At 44.0% G+C, this 20,951-nt stretch overlaps 1 long non-coding RNA gene across 1 annotated transcript in view; it reads right to left on the bottom strand.

The window, feature by feature from the left end:
- The window catches only part of LOC131494339 (uncharacterized), a 62,786-nt gene extending 46,040 nt beyond the window's left edge, over nt 1–16,746 (bottom strand). The window contains exons 1-2 of the long non-coding RNA XR_009253330.1: nt 13,245–16,746; nt 7,942–8,003 (exon numbers count right to left, since the gene is read on the bottom strand). This is a non-coding gene — a long non-coding RNA (uncharacterized LOC131494339). The remainder of the gene's footprint in view (nt 1–7,941; nt 8,004–13,244) is intronic.
- Nucleotides 16,747–20,951: the final 4,205 nt, after the last annotated feature.

The raw sequence follows: 20,951 nt of genomic DNA, 5'->3' as shown, positions 1-20,951 counted from the left end.
CAAGAGCATGATGCACCATCCATATGGACAAAAATGGCTGTCCTTTGGTAATCTAGCCAAGTTTTTTTTTTTTTTTTAATGCTTATTTATTTTTGAGAGTGTGTGTGTGCACACAAGCGGGGGAAGGGCAGAGAGAGAGGGGGATAGAAGATCTGAAGTGGGCTCTGTGCTGAAGGCAGAGAGCCCAAAGTGGAGCTCGAATTCATGAACCATGAGATCATGACCTGAGCTGAAGCTGGATGCTTAACTGACTGAACCATGCAGGTGCTCCAATCTAGCCAAGTTCTGGCCATGAGAACATGGCCCAGATAATTCCCTCTCTAGCCAGCTAACCCCTAGCAACATGACACAGGAGTTAAGCCCTTGGGCTTTGGAGCCAGAGAGATGTAGGTTCAAATCCTGGCTCTCCCGATTACATTAGCTATGTAGCCTTGGGCAATGGGCATAACACAGTGAGCCTCAGTTTCCACATCTGTAAAACAGGGAGGGAAGTTAAATAATACCGATGTGAAAATTTAAGGAGACAGGCTTCAAGAGTACTTAGAACCAAGCCTGGCCCATGGTGTGAGCTCAGTCAGCTCTTCCTGTTCCCAGTACCCCTGGCATAAGTGGACAGCCTTTGGAAGGCAGCAGGGCCTCAGGCCACACTGCCTGCTGCCAACAGAATGAGATCAGGGTTAATCAGAGGAACAGAATGACCTGATTCACAGCACTCCAGTGAAGTGACCCATCTGACACCCCAGAGAAGACCGTGCCAGGAAGATGAGTTGCTTGGCAAATGATATTCTCCAAAAGCAATGATGAGGGGTCCTTTCAAAGCACTTTGTCTCCCTGCTGGAGGAGGACAGCATCTGGGAGAAGGTGCTTCTCCAGCTCTAAGGTTATAATGCTGCCAGCCTTGTGGGTCACAACCTGGAATCATCTCTCTATTAAATAATAATTAAGAAGCCCCTGTAAAGGGAATCTGGGTATAATTACCTGACTCATGAAGCTGCCCAGGTAAAACTGGGAGGATGTTTTACTCCTGTGTCCACACTCTTAAGCAGTTTTCATGGTTCTGAAAGCAGCAAGTGGGGTCTCACTTTTGTGGGGAGCTCAGACTCAAAGTCGTGTGTTTAAGTATACACACTCCTCAGGAAGCCTCTAGCCAAGACTCTGATTCAAATGGTGAGTCCTCCCCTTTCCTGCCCAGCAAGATTGGGCTTGGACTGTTCCAAGGAAGGGCTGAGGGACCAGCTGGGCAAGGAGTCAGCTCGTTAGTAGCCTCCACGGAGGTATTGAAATGAAGCAAGTTAAAAGCATATTAGTTTAAATGAGATTTTTCATCAGTGAGGGGTGGTGTTTAGATAGGAAGCAAATGCAATCATTTTTTGATGGTACATAATTTAATAATTAATGGGGAAGTTGTCGGCATAATCCTGACGGGAGTCCCAGGAAATGAAGAAATCTGTCTTTATTAAGGAGAACTCAGGAGAATGTTATTGGAATGCAGATGACTAACGAGCAAGGTCCTAGTAGCAAGTCCTTGTTAGATGCATGAATTGAGACAGTCTTTCTGTCCTGTCTGTGTTTCATCTTGATTTGCCCAGACCCACTACCTCTTTGAATGGAAATACAGAGAACAGAGGACATTGCAGGGGGTTGTGAATCGAGCAGGGGTTTTCTTTCTGCTTCTCAGAAGGGCTGGCCAGTGCCTCTGCCAGGCTCCTCAGGAACAGCAGGGAAAGACAAGCCTAACTGGCTCCCTGATGGCTCACTCATGTCTCTGCTGCCCTAAGACCCGCCAGGGCTGTGCAGACTCCCAGTGGGCCAGAAAAGGAATCCTTGGGAAAAATCCTACAAAGGCACCCATAGCACAGTGGTTAAGGCAGGGCTCTGGAGCCAGAACACCCGGGTTCAGCTTTCCACTTGGAGACCCACTGGTGTGTGACCTCAGGCAAGCTACTCAAGCTTTCTGAGCTTCAGTTGTCTCCTGTGTAACAGGGACAACAGTTGTGCCAATCTCACTGGGCCATTAGGAGGATTAAATGAGTCATTCTATGTGAAGGATTCACAGTAGTGATAGGCACTTAAAGTCAGCTCAACCAGTATTCCATTATTATTATTCTATTATCTAGAACTTGGCTGTCCAGTACAGTAACCACCAAGCACATGTGGCTATGGAGAACTAGAAATGTGTCCAGTCTGGGTTGATAGGTGCTATAGGTATTAAATACATAGATTTCAAGGACTTTGTGCAAGAAAAAGAATATACAATATCTCATTGATAGTTGTTACGTTGATTATATGTTGCAGTGATAGCATTTTAGATATGTTAGGTTAAATAAATATGTAGTATTAAAACTCATTTCACCTGTCCCTTTTTTTTTTTAATTTCTAAAAAACACATAACACAAATTTCTCACTTTAACCATGTTTAAGTGTATGGTTCAGTACTGTTAAGTATATTCAATTTGTGTGATACAGATCTCAAGAACTTTCCATCTTACAAATCTGCAACTTTAGACCCATTAAATAACAACTCCCATTCTCCTCCTCCCCCCAAATGCTGGGCAATGACCATTCTATTTTCTGTTTTTAAGAATTTGACTACTTTAGCTATTTCATATAATTGGAATCATGCAGTATTAGTCTTTTTGTGTCTGGCTTATTTTACTTAGCATAATGTCCTCAAGGTTCATCCATGCTGAAGCATGTGACAGGATTCTTTTCCTTTTTAAGACTGCATGATAATACTCTATCCTTTTAATTTTTCTAAGGTGGCTATTAGAAGCCTGGAAGTTTTATTTGTAGCTTGCATTATATTTCGATAGGATGGTGCTAGTCTAGAATCAGTGGTTCTCAACTCCATTAGTCTCAACCCTCCCTTATAACAATCAACTTGTAACACCTCCTTCACTCTCCTGAAATGAAAGTTACATATAATTCACCTGCATGCATAATTAAAAAAATCGATATAATGGCCTAACTATAATATGAAGGATAAATGAAAGAAAAGGAATCCATAGGAGAAAATGTATTTCAGCTGATGGTTAGGCATGAGTACTTGAAGACAAAATAATCACAGTTGCGCACATACGCAGAATCATCATTAGTGGGAGAGCTATTTATGAAGAGTAATAATTCAAATTCTAGGAATGACATTGCCATCAGAGACATGATTTTCTGAAATGTAACAGCTCAGTCAAATTCCAACAAATCGAAGTACAATTTTTTATTTTTATGATTACATCCTTACAAAACAGAGTATAAATTTAAGTGGAGCAAGATATATATGTATATATGGAAATTTCGATTTTAGGCCCAGAGACTATAAGTAGAGCTTTCACCTAAGTGAATGTCCAATGGGATATTTAGAAATCAAGAGGATCCCAGAGTGATTCTGCGTTGGGCAGAGCTGTCCCGTGCATCATGGGACATCTTGTATCCCTGTATACCCTGTAGGTCTGTTGAAGACCAAGGGCATCCAATCACTGGGACAACCAAAAGCAAGCCCTCCATTTCCCAGGGTTCCACACCAGAGGCAGCAGAGTCTCCTCTGAGAAACAGAGATACTGTATCATGAGAATCACAGTATGGTGGTCCCAAAGGTTCAGTGTTCAGTGAGCTGCTCTGTTTCCTTGTCTGGTGTCCCATTAGTGTCCTCTGGTCCAGCACTGACCGCTCTCCAGCACAGACCAGAAACCTACACTGAAGTTCTTCCAGAACCTCAAATACAACAGATTCAGCATCTTTCTCTTCAAACCCATGCCCTCCCTTGACACCCAGGTTCCAATGTTTTCTCAGTCACCAATGTTACCAATGTTTTCTCATGACCAGAAACTTCTTTTCCTCTCCCTCCAAACCCACTCCCGACCCTCAAATGTGGCAGTCACTAATATGCCCTGTTTCTAGCTCACTGCTACTTCCTTTTATCCCTGGGTTTCTCAATGGCTCCTCATTGCGCTTCCTGACTTTGATCTTCACCCAACCACCCCCCTCCCCTGCCATGAATCTATCCTAACCCTATATTGGGTTTGTATCCAAGCTTCACCAGTAGCTGCCCAGGGGCAAGTGTGTTAACCTCTACGTGTCTCCTTCTTCATCTGTCAAATGGGATCACAACGCCTGCCTTGTAGTGCTGTTATAGAGAACTAATATCAAGCATACATGCTTGTATGACATCAAGCACTAGGCTGGAACATAGGAGAAAATAAACAATGCTGGTTCCTTAGACCTTATTTTCTCTTATTCATTTTTACTCCTTGTCTCTATGCACTGAGCCAAATATGTGCCCATTTTTCACGTCATCCCAAGTAGGCAGTTGTCCAAGAATAGTCCATAAGGGTTTAGACCATAAGGGTGCTAAAGCATCATTAGAAATGGTACAAGGTAAAGAAATCTGTATTTACTAGAACAAAGGGAGAGCACTTTCAATGGGCTCTAAGATTCCTTACGGGCATGAAAAGTCACAACTGATGGTCACCGAATAGGCCAGTTGCTGACTGCCTGGCTTGGGTTTGCTGGGTGGGGTGGACGGGTTTGGGTAGAGTGGAACTGTAGAGGTGATAGAGACCGTGAGTCCTGCCACCTTCAGTCCTGCATGCCTTACACATTCAGTCCTCAGTTTCTCTTCTGGCAAATATCAAGCAAATATTTTTAGCACATCAATTTGAAGGAGTGTCCAAATGATGCCAGCCCAGGGTGCTTTCCTCTTCATCTGGATACAGTCAGATCAATGCTCAGGCTGTTATTCCCAGACCCCAGGGTCCATGTGCCCTGGGAAGCTTTTTATGTTCTGTCTGTCCTTGACCGTCCTTCCCTTCTTGGAAGTCCTGGAATATCCACCAAGCACACGCCTGATAAACTCACTTGGATTACTTTGTGTCCTAGTGAAATGATGAGCCTCTCAGGGGTAGGGATAGTGCCTTCTACTTCTTTCCTTCCCTCACAGCCCCAGGACAGCTATGCTAAGACATGCACAATAAAATTTGACATGAATGAAGCATAAAGGTAAGTGTTAGCAAAGTAAGAAAAAATGTCAGAGTGGGAGAAGAGAGAGGTTATGAGTTCATACTCTCTGAGATGGCTTGGGCATGATCCTGATCGAAGGGGAAGGGAGGTGGTCCTGCCCTATGGTTTCATGGCACCTCTTTTATCCCAGAGCTTTGTTCTTTCTAACACACATCTTGGGAATCTCGAAGGATGCATCTTGCATTGGGCAGATTTTGCCACAAATTATCAGACAGAGATCAAAATTAGGTGTGGTTTCTTCTAACTAAAAAGTTGAAGACCACCTAGGATTGCCTTAATGAGATGGACTTTATCTATCTAATGGTGCCTACCAACAACAGCTGAAGAGCAAATTGTTTTGGCATGAAAATCCAAGCACCCATCTGGAGGCCCCTCCTAAAAAGAATTTAAAAGGAAAAGAGCTCATTCCTAAAGTGGTTTCTTCTGAATATAGAACCTCCTTGAAACAAAGTTTAACCTTTCTGGGGTTCAAGTTCATTTACTCTTTCCATATAACAATTTCAGCAGCTTCTTTATTTCCAAGAACAAAGACTTGTTAAAAAGAAAAAAAAAAAGTCTCTAAAGTCTCCTTGGACATCAAATAGCTCTTCAGAGGAAGTGCTTTGATGAGTTAAGTGTAAATGAGTAAGAAACATATGGATTAGATTTCTCATATAATACACATGGATTTAAGAATTAACAGGGAAAATCTTTTTGGAAAATATGGTTTGGATTTGGGTTCTGCCTACTCCACAAACACTGATTAAGTTAAAGAATATGGATTTTCCTCGTGGCTCGCTCTGCACCTTCAGCCTCGGGCATTTGCCATCATTCTTTCCAAAGAGCAATGTCAGATCAGGAAGGCCAGGAAGGATTTTTAAACAGAGAATTTACAGATTGCTAATGTTCAAGATCCAAATAGTTTTTGTAACAGATTTCTCTCCCCATCAGACTGGTTTTAAAGCATTTTTTAGAAACATCTCTCTGTTGGCCAATGCGACTAACCAGAAGGAACGCTGAGCCCTGTGTTTTGGTGAACTGAAAACACTATTCTCTGGAAAGCACACTCTGTGGCTGGTAATCCCATTTCAAGGAGGCCTCCTCCTACCCTGGGGTAGAAGAGTTTACCAGTTGTGGCCTTGACGTGACATTATGCATACACCACAAGTTGAACCCAACTGAGACAGTTTCTTTGAGTCAGCACATGCTTTCATACAGTGTCGATAAAGGATTATACGGGATTAGGGATGTGAGAGCAGTTGACACTGTATGTGGCACATGAAAGGTGCTCATTATATGTTGGTTCTGTTAGAAAACTCTGAAAATAGACTGCTATTACTTCTGAGGATGGGGACTGCTCATCCCACACAGCCCTACTAAGGGGCGGCCTGGTTAGGCAAACATGTCTCCATCCAGGGGGCTTGAAACCGGTCTACAGAGATTTCTTTTCTTTTCTTCTCTTTTTTTTTTTAAGTTTATTTATTTTAAGAGAGAGAAAGCACATGTGAGATTGTAAGTGGGGAGGGGGGTTGAGAAAAAGAGGGAGAGAGAATCCTCAGCAGGCTCTGTGCTGTCAGCGCAGAGCCCAATGTGGGGCTTGAACTCATGAACAGTGAGATCGTGATCTGAGCTGAAATCAAGAGTCAGATGCTTAACAGACTGAGCCACCCAGGTACCGCTACAGAGATTTCTATCGTACGAGCAGGAGCACGGGGGCTGGATGCAGTGTAGAGTAGATCCTAGGACAGCCTCTTTTCTCCTGTGCACAGAGAAAGCCCAGCCACAGAGCGGAGGGGAATGAAATGGAAGCACAGAGATGGAAGAGAGACGGGCTACACACTCCTCCTCCAAACCAACAGCTTGTCCTGTCAGTCCTGCTCCAGGTGTGGTCTCTCTTTTTTTCAACAGTGTTACTGAGAAATAATTCACATACCATACAATTCACCCATTTGAAGTATACCATCCAATGGTTTCAGTATATTCACCAGTATGGGCAACCATCATCCCAGCCAATTTTGATTTTCATCACCTCAAAAATAAATCCCCCTACCCCTTTAGCTGTCATCTTCCCTCCCACCAGTCCCACCCCTTTGTCCTAGGCAACCACTAATCTACCTTCTGTCTCTTACAATTTCTCTCTTCTGGACTTCCAGAAGAATAGATTAAAAAAAAAAATATGAGGCTTGAGTGACTGGCTTGTTTCGATTAGCACAATTTTTAAAGGCTTATCCACAATGGACCATGTATCAGTCCTTCATTCCCTTTTATGGGTGAATACTATTCTACTGTATGGATATACCACAATTTGTTTATCCACTCATCTGTTGATAAGCATGTGCGGTTTTCACTTTTTGCCTATCATGAATAAAGCTGCTAGGAACACTGAGGTACCCCCAAGTATGTTCTGACTATTCCCCCTTCTCTCCACCTCCCTGGTGGAGGCCTAAGCCACTGTCTATGACATTCCCACTCCTGCTCCCTCTCTCGCCCTTTCCCCCTCTCAATCCACTCTCCACCTGACTTCCAAAAGGATCTTCTAGAGACAGAAATCAGATATTGTTACTCCTCAGGTTATAACTTGTCAATGGATTTCCATTGCACTAGAAAAGAAATTCATTCCATAGTCAACAAGGCTCTGAATGATCTGGTGTCTGCCATTACACTCCTTTCCTTTCCATCTGCTATACTACCCCTCGCCCACCTTGCTCCAGGCTCATGGCTTTCTCTCACTTCCTTAATGTAACATCTCCTCTGCCTGGCATATGGCTTTCACCTCCTCATCCTTGCGCTTGAAGCCTCAGTGTATCTCCTCAGAGCAGCAATCAATGATCCGCTAGGTCCCTCTGCCACCTTCACCTCCCTGATATTCTTTCTCACAGAATTTGCTTTTCTCTTCATTCAATTTACAGAATTTGGAATTTCTTGTTTATTTAGTTGCTTATTACTCACCTTCCCCAGGGTAAAGTCGGTTTTATTTACAGTTGCATCCTCAAAGCCTAGAACAGCAATGTCTGCAATTGAAAGAACAAATGTAGGTTCTATAAGATGAAGAGAGGAACTTGGTTTTAAACTCAAGTTTCTGGATCCAGTCCTTCCCTCGCCCCACTTTGGGTGCCGTGAGACACCCCTGTGTTCTGATAAGCACTTCTCTTGAGCTAGTATGAGCGGGTTCTGTTCCTTACAACTCAATAATCCATGACTAATGACTTTTTTTGGCCAACTGTTCACTGGTATTCTTTCAAAATTGCCATTTTGGGCATGGATTGCTTTTCTGAGTTTTTTCTTTGTCTCTACAAATTTGTTTCCCTAAATCTCCCCTCCCACTTTTCCAAAATCGTAACTTCTCTATATCTTTAAAAGCATTTCTAGGGACACCTGGAGGGCTCAGTCGGTTGGGCATCTGACTTTAGCTCAGGTCATGATCTCACAGTTTGTGACTTCAAGCCCTGCATCGGGTTTGCTGCTGCTTTCAGTGCAGAGCCCACTTCAGATCCTCTGTCCAGCTCTCTCTCTGCCCCTCCTCACTTGTGCTCTCTCTCTCTCAAAAATAAATAAACATTTTTTAAAAAGCATTTCTTTTTTTAGTGTATATTTTTTTTAATGTTTGTTTATTTTCGGGAGAGAGACACACACACACAAAAAGCAAGCAGGGGAGGGGCAGAGGGAGGGAGATACAGAATTAGAAGAAGGCTCCAGGCTCTGAGCTGTCAGCACAGAGCCCAGTGCAGGGCTCAAACTCAGGAGCTACAAGATCATGACCTGAACCTAAGTCGGATGCTTAACCGAATGAGCCACCTATGTGCCCCCCACCAAAAGCACTTCTGTATTTGCACAGCTATGCTCACGGCATTATTCACAATAGCCAAGAGGTGGAAGCCACCCAAGTGATCAATGGATGAATGGATAGATGAAATGTGATCTATCTATCTATCATCTATCTATCTCTATATCTTCAATGGAGTATTATTCACCCTTAAAAAGGAAGGAAGTCCTGTCACATGGACTTCCATGGATGAACTTTGAGGACATTATGCTAATTGAAACAAGCCAGTCACAAAAAGACAAATAATAGGTACATTTACACAAGGTATCTAAAGTAGTTAAATTAACAGAAACAGAAAATAGAGTGGTGGTTGCCAGGAGGTGGAGGGAGGGGTAAATGGAGAATTGTTTAATGAACGTTTTAGTTTTACAAGATGAAAAAGTTTTAGAAACCTGTTGCACAGCAATGTGAATATACTTAACATTACAAAATTATACATTTAAAAATGGTCAGGATGGTAAATTTTATATGTTTTTTTAATTGCAATCCTTTTTTAAAAAGGATCTCTCCTTCATTCTCCTTCCCTTCCTTCCTCCTTCCTCCCTGTCTCCCTTCCTGGTCAAATATCTCTAGGTCTAGGCCATGGCCCACGCTGGACTAGGCACTAACCAAGGTACAGACTCTGTCAGCAGATGCTCACAGGCCCCCCCAGCACATGCCCACAAACACTCCCCCTTCTGCAGAGGACAACAACAAAAGGCAGGGCCACAGCTAAGGCTAGCTTAGTCTCCAGCATGGACTGACTGCATGCCGGGCGTTCCCCCAAGACGATGTTTCAGACCAGCTCTGGCCTTGTCATCGATTTTCTGGCCAAGGCTACATTGCCCCCACTTCAGTGTTTCCACTTTTGCTTTTTGTCCAGTTGATACGTCTTTGTCCCCATCGTTAATGCTATGGGAACCAGGGTAATAGACTTAAGTAGGCTTTGGGGCATGATAACTGAGAATACTCTTTAGGACAAAATATTAGGTACTGGGGAGATGGTACAGGAAGAACCAATTCATCCCTAAGACTCTTACTGTGCAGTCAGAAAACTTATACGTAAGTAGTAAACAGATTTAAGTTCACTGACAACAACTACAAAGATAATATTATCTAACATTGATTGTAAACTTACTATTTTTCTAAGGACTTAAAATATTCTATTCATTTTATCTCATAAAGCTGTTATTGCTATCTCTATCTTACAGATGGGGAAATGGAAGCCCAGAGAGCAATTTGCCAAAGGTCACATGGCCAAGATGTAGAGTCAAGATTTGAACACATGAACATTTATTAAGTGCCCACTGAGAACAAATCCCTGAACTAGGCTGTAACGGAGCACCGAAATAGGAGAGAAAGCCTCCATTTACATAGGAAATGGCCCAAGAACAATTTGAAGTATGCCTAAGTATCTCTTCAATATATATGAATGTGGAGGTTGAATATATATGAGTTGACCACACATGGAAGAGAACAATACAGTCTAGCTGTATCTATGAATCATGGAATCTCAGAATTGGAAGAGATCTGGGAGTCATCTAATCGCACCTCTTACCAAAGCAGAGATCTCTTCTAACAATCTGCGGAAGTTCCACCGTCAACTTAAAGGCAACTAAGTCAGTTCCTTTGTTTTCCAGGTTTTAGTTACTACAAAGTTCCTATTTTTCATCAGCCAAATGTACCTCCCTTAGAGGAATTCTCCTACTGGTCCCAGTTTCCCCCTGGATCTACATCAAATGAATCACCTTTCTGATTGCTATGACTGCCCTTTGTATGGAGAAAGGAAAGAGAAGCTCATTTTGACCACCTATTCTGCTCCAGGACATCGCAATAACCCCACTCAATAGGGATGATGACTTCTTATCTAAGGGCTTAGAAGATAAGAGATGTTAAGAAACCTGTCCAAGAACACACAGCCTAGAAGTACTAGAGCAGAGATTGGAGCACAAACTCACTTCATTTCTACTCGACTACACTGCCCCCCAAAGTCAGTTATCAACATGTTCCTTAATCTCTCTTCTACAGACCACCTAAATGTCCCTGGTTTCTTCACTTTCCTCCTTACAGCACATGTTCTCCAGAACTTTCCTGATGGTGGCCATTCTTTAGACATGCTCCAATTTGTCAATGTCACTCTCAAAATGCAACATAAGACTGGAATACCATTCCTAGAGTGGCCAGACCATCTTGCCTCCCGTGCTTGCCTTGCAAGCCATTTTACCTGCCAGGATGGCTTCACTGACGTCAGAAGCATGGTAGCCCTATCACACATTGGCCTGATACAGCTACAACCCCATGTCTTTTTCATATGAGCTAGTTCAAAGTCAGAGGTAATCTATCCTTTACTTTCACTATTGATTCGAACAAATTTTTAATGGAACTCTGTTGGATTCCTCTCTTGGTTTGAGACAGTATTTCAATGTGTTATATAGCATATTAGCTTCTCACACTTTAGGACACCTGAAAATTTTTAAATTAGGTTTGGTTTTCAATGCTGTGAGACAAGTCACTGTAAGAACGCTGAACATGCCAGGACCAAGGGCAAAGCCTCAAGACATACTATTAAAGACCTCCCACAGAGTGGCTACTAATGATTAATCAATGTTTTTAGTACAGTTGTCTATCCAGTTGTGATTCCAATGGGCTATTTTAAGCCCATATTTTTTCATTTCCTTCACAGTTTATACAATAAAAGACTGAAAAACTCCTCGCTGAAATTTTCCCAATCCATCCTTTCTCCAAGGGTGTTCTGTGGAACATTTGCTCAGCTGAATAATATTAAACAGGTTTCTTTGATGCTGGACTTCTCAGAACCTTTAATGTGCTATATGCACTGTGACTCTCTAGGAGGAGGTATAATAGCATACTGGATTTCTCAAAGTTGAGATGGGGTTTTTTTTTAATATTTTAAAATTATTTTTTAGCTTAGATGGGATTTGTACTCTGAGATTTGAGATTTGATCTCCCAGTCTGGTAATCCTGTGAAAAAAGGACACATTAGCTTTGCATGGTTTGTTTTTAGTGAACCTCTGCTAATGCTCAGTGATTAATGCTTTCTTCTGTAAGGATGGTCACAGACCACTTTTTGTAACTGGTTCTAGAATTTTATTGTGAATTAATATCAAGCTTGTTGATCTGTAGTTTTCAAAATCTACCTCTTTCCTCCTCTGTTCTAATGACACTTTCTTGTGTCCCAGGGTTTAACCAACAACAGCTCTAAAATTCAGCACTATGTTTATGTAATATTTACCTGGAACTGACATTTTTAACACAGGTACTATCTTGGATTCCAATTCTCTTCTACGAAATGCATGTTCTGCCTTTTTCTGGGTTGTATCATACTGTTACATCATACTTTAATCATACTGTTGATGGGGAACACATAAAGGAAATCAAAATAACTCACTCATGGTCAAGGCAGAGTCCATGAGGACTGGACTCTGCCTCAGACTTCCTTGCTTCTCCCACTGCTCCCCATGGACTTCCTGCCTCCTCTTTGCTAATTCATATTCATCTCCTTCTAGAACCAGCTGGATGATCTCTCACTTCATTTAAGTCTTTCCTGACTAATCACATCTCTCCCTCCCTATATTCCTTTCTCATGCATGTATTGTTTCCTTTGCTCTATCAACTATTCATTCAAGAATTCATTCACCCAACAAATGTTTACTAAGTACTTACTGTGTTGGGTGTTGGGTATCTGAGAGCCCACAAGCCAAAAACAGTCTTAGAGTTAATAATCTGGCAGGAAAGACAGGTGTTGTACAGGAACTAAGAGTTACAAGAGGAGAAGGATGGTACTCTGGGGGTGGTAAGCTAGTATGGGCCTCAAGGAGGGTCTTCCTACAAAAGCAATGTTCTGACTGAGAATGAAAGGATATGGATGAGTTAACTAGGGAGATGGTGGGTGGGGGGCAGGATGTGATGGGAAAGACGCTAGTCAGTATTCAATAAAAACAGGCCAGAATGGCTGGAGCACAGAGAAGAGTGGGAGATGGAACACAGAGGGGCCAGAACTTGACTTAACAAGCCATAGTAAGGAGCAAAGAGAAATCACAGATCTGCAGCATGGAAATAACAAATAATAAAACATAATAAGATTGAACTGTTTCTTGTTTTTTTCAAATAGGGGGCACCAATCTTTTGTTTTGCTTTCTTGTCCTATAGGTGACTTTCAAAATCTCTCCCTACCTCCTTTTAAAAAATTATCCTTAGCACTTTCCAAATAGCTCAGATCAACCCAGGCTTTGGCCACTTATGTTACTCTTTTACACAGGTTTGTCCTTTTATAAGCAAGTTGGGCTATGAGCACTCTGGTTTTATATATGCCTTTTAAAATTCTGAACTTGTTAGTGATAGAAGGCTTCTGAGGCTGGAGCAGGCTCTGGATATGACAAATAACGGTTATAGGAAAGGAAAAAAGAAATTTGGTTGAAAGGACAAATACCTTAAACACATGCACCCTCCGTGGCTGCTTAACCAACACACAGCTCATTGGCGTCCGTAACTTGCAGGAGGTTGCGGCAGGCGTGCGCGGGAGGTCGTGGTGGGCGAGGGCGGGGCGACGTGGCGGACGTGGGCGGGAGGACGTGGTGGGTGTGGGTGGGAGGTCCTGGCGGGCGGGCGTGCGCGGGAGGACGTGGCGGGCGTGGGCGGGAGGACGTGGCGGGCATGGGCGGGAGGACGTGGCGGGCGAGGGCGGGAACGCTGGTGCATAGATCCGGGGGCAACCAAAAGCCTAGCCCTGGGGTAGCCAGCTGTGTGACTCTGGGCCAAGTTACTTGACTACTCTGGGCCTTTGTGTCTTTTTTTTCTTCCAATTTTTTTGTAATTGTAAAATACACAGAAAAACTTGACATTTTAGCCATTTTAAGTGTACCATTAAGTGGTTTTAAATATACTCATAATATTGTGCTACCATCATCACCATCCATTTCCAGGACTCTTTTCACCTTATAAAACCGAAACTCTGTACCCATTAAATGACAACTGTCCATTTCTACCCTCCCCTCAGCCTCTGGCCACCACCATTACACTCTCCGTCTTTGTGATTCTGACCACTCAGAGCCTCATATCCGTGGAATCTCACAGAATTCGTCCTTCCTTGACTGGCATATTTCACTCAGCATAATGTCCTCAAGGTTCTTCCATATTGCAGCATACTGCAGAATTTCCTTCCTGCTCCATTCGTCTATCAATAGACACTTGGGTAGTTTCCACATTTCAGCTATTGGGAATAAGGCTGCCGTGAACATGGGTGTGCAAATCTCTCTTCAAGACTCTGCTTTTAATTCTTTTGGACATATACTCAGAAGTAGAATTGCTGGATCATATGGTAGCTCTATTTTTAACTTTTTGAAGAACCACCATACTTGTTCTCCATATACGTTACACCATTTTACATTCCCACCAGCGTGGCACAAAGGTTCCAATTTCTCCACATCCTCACCAACACTTGCTCTTTTGTTCGTTGTTTCGGAAAGCAGCCATCCCAGTGGGTGTGAGGGGCATCTTGATGTTTTGACCTGTGAACTGTAGGGGTTTAGCCACAGGCTGAGCCTGAGCCCCTTCCTCCCAATGTCTCCTGGTTTCCACCATCTGCATGTGTGCGTGTTACAACATGAAGGTTAGGTCACGCGGGCTCTTTGCCATCCACAGCCTCCTTCTTGAACGGTTTGCGAGTCAGAAGTTGGACTGCAGAAACAGCATCTGGGAGCAACTCTCTGTGCTCTGGAAAAGAGGTGAAAATGTGCTATTCTGTGTCATTTCCTCAGCTATCTTTTAATACAGCCCAGTCTTCTGGCTTCAATCAGCAGAAGGGATCGGTAGGCTGATTACGGATTGTAATCTTGCAGAATGGCAGGTCAGCCTCTCCTTGCAGCCAAGGGAGTGATTTATTTTTGGCTCAGTTAACCCCAGAGAGAAGTCAGATTCACACAGACACTTGCTCGGAAGGGGGGGATGTTGCACATGGCTTTCTTGAGGAAACACATAAGTGCTTTATCCAGGGGATATAACATTTTACTCGATGGTCTGTCATTGCCTGTCTGGAAAGCTGGTGGTGAGCAGATGCGAGAGGAAAGAACATTTGCCTTCAAAAGCAAAAATAATTCCCCGAACCAAACCGGTCACAGCAGGATAAAGTTAGCAGGATGAAAGATAATTATTTCAGTTCGGGGAGAACCACCAATAAGAAGTGCCTTTTCTTTGGGACCCTTTTCTCACTGAAGCAGTAATCAGGCCTTACAAGGTATGGAACAAACATCTTCCCTAGACGCCCAGCAGACACAGCCCCTGGCAGCCCAGCCCCTGTGGCTCCGTAAAGAACCCTCAAGAACACTGCTGTCACCACCTGAAAAACGGAAGGGCTGTGGGTCTCGTCAGGAAGGAAACAGCTTACATAGGAGCAGGAGCTCCTCGGTCAGGTCGGATGAAACAGACCCAGCCAGCTCCTCACAGGGGAACAACCATAACACTGCGAAACAGAACTTTTTAGTTTGTAACCTGGCACCCACTTGCTGTATGCACCACAAGCAAGCTGTTCCAGGCTTGCGGAGAGAACAGAGCTGCCAAGAGGCCAAAGGGCACGAGAGGAGCTGAGAACTTAACTCTCCCCTTTTGGGGTGGTGCTTATGGGAATCTCCTGGATGGATTAGCTGGTCCCAGGCAGCGATGGATACTGAGGCCCCAAAGGAAGACTGACCCTGAAGGAAGGCGGCACCTGGCTGGTGAACCGGGATCCACTTCGACTTTCTCATTTCCTTTCATAAGTTTAACTTACAAACCTCAGTCTAAACACAAGGCTGACTGTATTAAAGGCTCTCCAGAGAAACAGAACCAATAGGAGATATGTATATAAATGTCCTACATACGAATTGGCTCAGGAGGGTATGGAAGCCGAGGAGTCCCATGACCTGCTTGTCCACAAGCTAGAGAACCAGGAAAGCTGGTGAATAGTGTAACCCAGTCTGAGTCTAAAGGCCTCAGAATTATGCATGTGGTGCGGGGGGAGGGGCTAAGCCATGGTCTGAGTTTGAAAGCCCAAGAACCAGGAGCAATAATGTCCAAGAAGATGGATGTCTCAACTCAAGCAGGGAGAGCAAATTCACCCTTCCTTCACCTTTTTGTTCTCTTTAGGCCTTCAATGGATTGGAGGATGCCCACCCACGTTAGTGAGGGCCATCTGCTTTACTCAGTGTACTGATTCAAATGCTAATCTCTTCCACAGACCCCCTCACTGCCACACCCAGAAAGAACGTTTTACTAGCTGTCTGGTGCCTCCCCCAGCCCAGTCAGGTCGACACGTAAAATTAACCACCCTTCCGACAGACATTTTCTTTGCCCACCACCGCTGGGTTTATCTTCACTTTCTGCTGAAATCACTCAGATGTACATGAACAGAAACTTCTGGCAGAGACACAATACGGAGGCCTGCAGCGGAGGTTACCTTGGGGACCAAAATGTACATTTTTGCGTGGACATCTTTGAGAACCTTGGCCCTCTCCTCCAGGTCCTATGCCCTATGTGTGGTCTGGCTCGTCCCACACTCGAGCTGAGCCTGGCAATTTGTGAATCAGATGTGGTCCAAAGAAAATGACAGGAAGACATGAAGGGCCGGTGTGGGGGTGAACAGGTGCTTGTGAGGTTACGTGTCTCTGTGGGTGGAAATGACTGTGATTATAAGCGCCATATTCTCACACTCACGGCTCTGCTGTCAGCACACTTACTGACCGCACACAGACCACAATCCTATCGACTTTTGGGCTGTTAGAACAATGGCTTGGGAACTCTGCGGCTCTGGGTGTTTTTTCAGCTTTTGCCCCTCCTTGTGAACTGGGATGAGGTCGGGTTTAAGGGGAAAAGTGCTCAACGCCGCACAGCAATCCCAGGCGTTGTGTTCTGCAGTGTGAGACCCACAACAGAAACTCACACGGTGACCAGGTGGTTCCTTCTTGCCTCAGCAGAGCCGGGGCGGGGCGGGGGGGGGGGGGGGGGTGCTGCTTCTGCCCAGCTTGTGAAATCTAAGCTGGAGGTGACCCCACCCCTGGAATGAAAATTCCAACCCACTGCCACTGTGTGGTCTTCAGTATGACTTTGTCACTGTCCTCACCGCTCGTGACAGCAGTTAAGAAGTTACCTGTTGGGATGAGCACTGGGTGTTGTATGGAAACCAATTTGACAATAAATTATATATATATATAATTAATTAACTAATTAAAAAAAAAAAGAAGTCTGTTCCCGGTTAGAGCGCAGAACCTTGACTGATAAGACGGGAAGAGAATTTCACAAATCTCACAGGAAAACCTCCTCCTAGAGAGTTAAAATTGGGGTGGGAGGGGGCTTGCTAAGTGAGAACACCGGGGGTTGGTCTGGAGTGGCACGAGGTCAGTGGGAAGAGTGTGGCTATGTGACAGTCACCTATTACCCTATGCTGTGAAGGGTAGCTTCCAAAGTATTTGGCTGGTGAGTCATCAGAAAAATGTTATCTCTTTATTCATATCTCAGCAAGATATTTTACTGCTATCTGTTCTCCCTGGAAATATGGTGGTGGTTGGGGGAGTGGGGAACCCAGCCCCTTAGAAATTAAAGCCATATGCATACCATATCAAAAAAAAGAAAATAACCCAACCCAGGCCATTCCATTATTGCTGACCATAGGAATTCAGTATTTATAATTTACATTCTTTCCCATACTTCGCTGTTTTTCAGAAGTGAAGAGCAGAGGTTTATGGCCTCACCAGATCATAAATCAGATTCCTGAAGGTAGAGGGAGCTGCCGTCGGCTGAGGAACTGCCTTCTGACAGTTTGCAGAATGCGTCAAAACATCAGGAAAAGTACCCAAATGGAGACGGGACCTGCTTCAAGGAATGACAGCTTGACTCATTTGAAGCCACAGAAACAGGACTGATGAGGCCACAGTCCATGCACTCATAAACACTAGTTATTGTTCCATCCAGCACACGACCAGCCAAAATCACATGGGGAGCCAACGTCTGGGGAGAGGCTTGGAGGTTTGGCCTTCCCTCACAAAGTGAGCACCTGAGAGCTGACTCACACCAAGCCTCCTTCCAGGGGGAGGAGGGGAGACAAAGGCCTGGGCGCCTCTATCGGAACAGGCTTCTCACTGTCCACGTGTCGGCCACTGATGCTGGCTGGAAGCAAGGTGGGGGCGGGTACATGAAGGCTCTAGTTTGGCAATGAGGCATAAGATCTGTGTACAAGAATCAAGTCAAGGAGCCTCAAGTGGAAGAAAGAGCATTAGGCTCTGGTTGATACGACAGCCTCTAATGGCTATGTGCTCTTAGGTCAAGGACTTCTCCTCCCTAAGCTTCATGACCCCGGAAAATGGGGATCACACCACCAAACTCACAGGATTCAAAAAGCACACACACACACACACACACACACACACACACACACACAGAGTGCTGGACCCATGGAGCAGGGGAAGGGTGGTTTCAGGGACACCCTTTTCCCCTGGAACTGAAAATGCCATCCTGGTTCTTGGCTCACTAGCAAAACCAGCTGAGTGTTACTGTCACCCTGGGAAGATTCATGGGAGCAAGGGGGTCCCCAGAACCCCACCCAGAGGTCTTTCCAAGGTTCTAAGTCCTCTGAAAGCCTGTCTGGAAGATAGGTTAGCAGTGGCCCATTAAACACATGCCCCCGCTCCTGATCTGGATTTTGTCCACTCCAAGAGAAGGCATAGGATTCTAAACATTTTGAAAGCTGCAGATCTTTCTTAAGTCTTTTCTGGGTTGCACCCGTAAAATACCTAATCAGTCCATGACGTCTGCAGTCAGACTGATGAGAACGAGCCAAAGCAGCACTTTGTCAGGCAAGAGGGAATAGTTAAGGTTTACAGTCAAGATTTTCCAGTATGGATTATTACATAAACCCTGCCTGCAATTTGACACCATAATTAAGGCTATTGTATGTATACTTCAGACATGAAAATGCAGGATTTTGGTTCTTTAGTCTCAGATTTTTCTACTTTTCTTTTAAAAGCAACCAGTTCTTATTTCCTGTGGTTTGTAAAACCACAGTTAGTTACCTTTTCTGAGCATCCAGAACGGGAACACAGCCTGTGTAGAAACACCAGTATCTGAGGCCCTGGGGAGACTGTGTGGGGAGTGGGGGGCAGGAGGCCAGGCAGATGGAAGAAAACCTTCAAGACATTGTGGGACATTATCGGCACCCACAACTTGCAGGCCCTCAGAGCATGTTTCCAGAGCCTTCCAATAACAAAGAAAAAATAATTAATACCCGGGGCACAAGAGGTTCAAGTGTGAGCCCAGAATGGCTAAGGAGGCTGGTGGCTGGCTGCATCAGCTGTGAAAGCAAACCTCTTGGACAAATTCTCTTTTCTGAATGATGTTCTTGTCCTCACTGGGTTTATAATGGATTTGCCAATACGCTTCTCCTTGCTCCAACAGGACAGGAAGGCTGGGGACCAGGAGTCCCTTTTGCCAGCACTGCAGGCAGGAAGCTTGCCTGTCACCCACCCCTCTGGCCAGCCATGTGTGCTGTCTTCAGTCAGAGTATCATGATGTATAATAAAAACTGAGCTTCGCCATGGGAGACCTTGGAGCTACTTGGACCTGTTACAAATCCTTACCAGTGTGAAACTATAACAACAAATATTTTCTTATAGGGCAGACAGCTTCAAAATCTACCCAAAAAAGCTGCAAGAAAGGGAATGTCAAGATAGACAAAGTCACAGATGAATTTCTGAAATGGATTAAAGGTACTCTTTAGTAAACATAGGAGACAAGGAAGATTTTTACAATTCGGCATTCCAACAAACTAAAAAACAAAAAAATCAACGTGCAACTATTTTTCCCATTCTTTGGTAGACATTAATAAAATAATTCCTCTAAATTCATAGAAGATAGCAAAAGTTAAAAAAAAAAAAAGCCGTTAAGTATTTATTGCATCAAAGATAAAAAAAAGTTCCAATTAAAAATTTTTGTGACTTTCGCTTATGATAGTCTATGCATCAGGTTTAGAATAAAATGTGATCAAGGGAAATGTAAAAATCGAATTATGGGCTAGCAGTGAGACTCTACAGCCCATCGGTCTTAGCCGGTACTAATGCTGACCCTTGCAAAGAACCAAATCTCAAAATATAACCCTTGCAAAAGCACACACATGTATGAAGGAGAGATGCCTCTATGATGAAACACTGATGGACAGAAGTCTTGGCTCTCCTTACGTCTTGAATTCAATCCTGTAAGTGCGAATATATTGAGGATCACAACGGCTTGACTGTGGGATTTCTAGTTTCTCTAACAACAAGTAACCTGGTGAACACTGTGGCGGGCCCAGGAATTCTGCAGGAGTCGCTGAGCATAATTCAGAGCATGTAAGTCAAATCCCCTGTGTTTAAAGTGCTCACTTCAATCTGGTTTTCAATGGGTAACAGGTAGTTCTATTCCACCCTGCATTTAGCCTCCCCGCCCCGTAAGGGCCTGACCAAGTGCGCGCTTATAGACGAATGAAACAATCCAGTATCCAAAGAGAGCTCTGACAAAAAGAGATGCCACTTAGAGATGCAGCTTCATGGGGAAGACCAACAGGGCTGAACCTGATGTGTTTGGTAAATAATTTTATTTTATTTCTCCTGGGTGAGTACTTCATACACAAGTTCACTATAGAAGTTCTAGTGAAAATAAGGCTGGCATTTATGGGATGTCTTTTATCATCAAAATGCTTAACGGGTCAATGAAATGTCCTAGCATTGCTGTGGGAGCAGTTTGGTCAAGTCTTTTACAAATGGTTAAAACAGACACAAGAAAAGTGGGGAAGGGCCATGGAAAGCCCAAGAATGACAAAAAGGGAAAAGTAGCTAATACTCAGTACAATGCTACTTATGGAGAAAAACACCTAAGACATTCTTTGAGCATTATGTCCAAAAACAATGGTGGCTTTTAAGAGGGCAGTTTGCAAATCGTCAACGTGAGATGATTTGCAAGAGAATCATTTCTGATATTAAATGATGCCTCTGATCTATTTCCATCAACATGAGGTCCATTTCCATAGAAACGAGTGAAAAAGTAGGCCAAACCCAGCAGTATGGTGTCCAGGAGCAATGGCAGCCGAGGTTCTGGCTGGTCACAGAAAGCATTGGTTTTGTACCTACTGTGCCCAGAA

This window comes from Neofelis nebulosa, chromosome 14 (assembly GCF_028018385.1).
Source record: "Neofelis nebulosa isolate mNeoNeb1 chromosome 14, mNeoNeb1.pri, whole genome shotgun sequence".
In the NCBI taxonomy this organism is placed as follows: Eukaryota; Metazoa; Chordata; class Mammalia; order Carnivora; family Felidae; genus Neofelis; species Neofelis nebulosa.
Note: the sequence above shows the minus strand (reverse complement) of the source record. Positions and strands in the feature narration are given on the sequence as shown.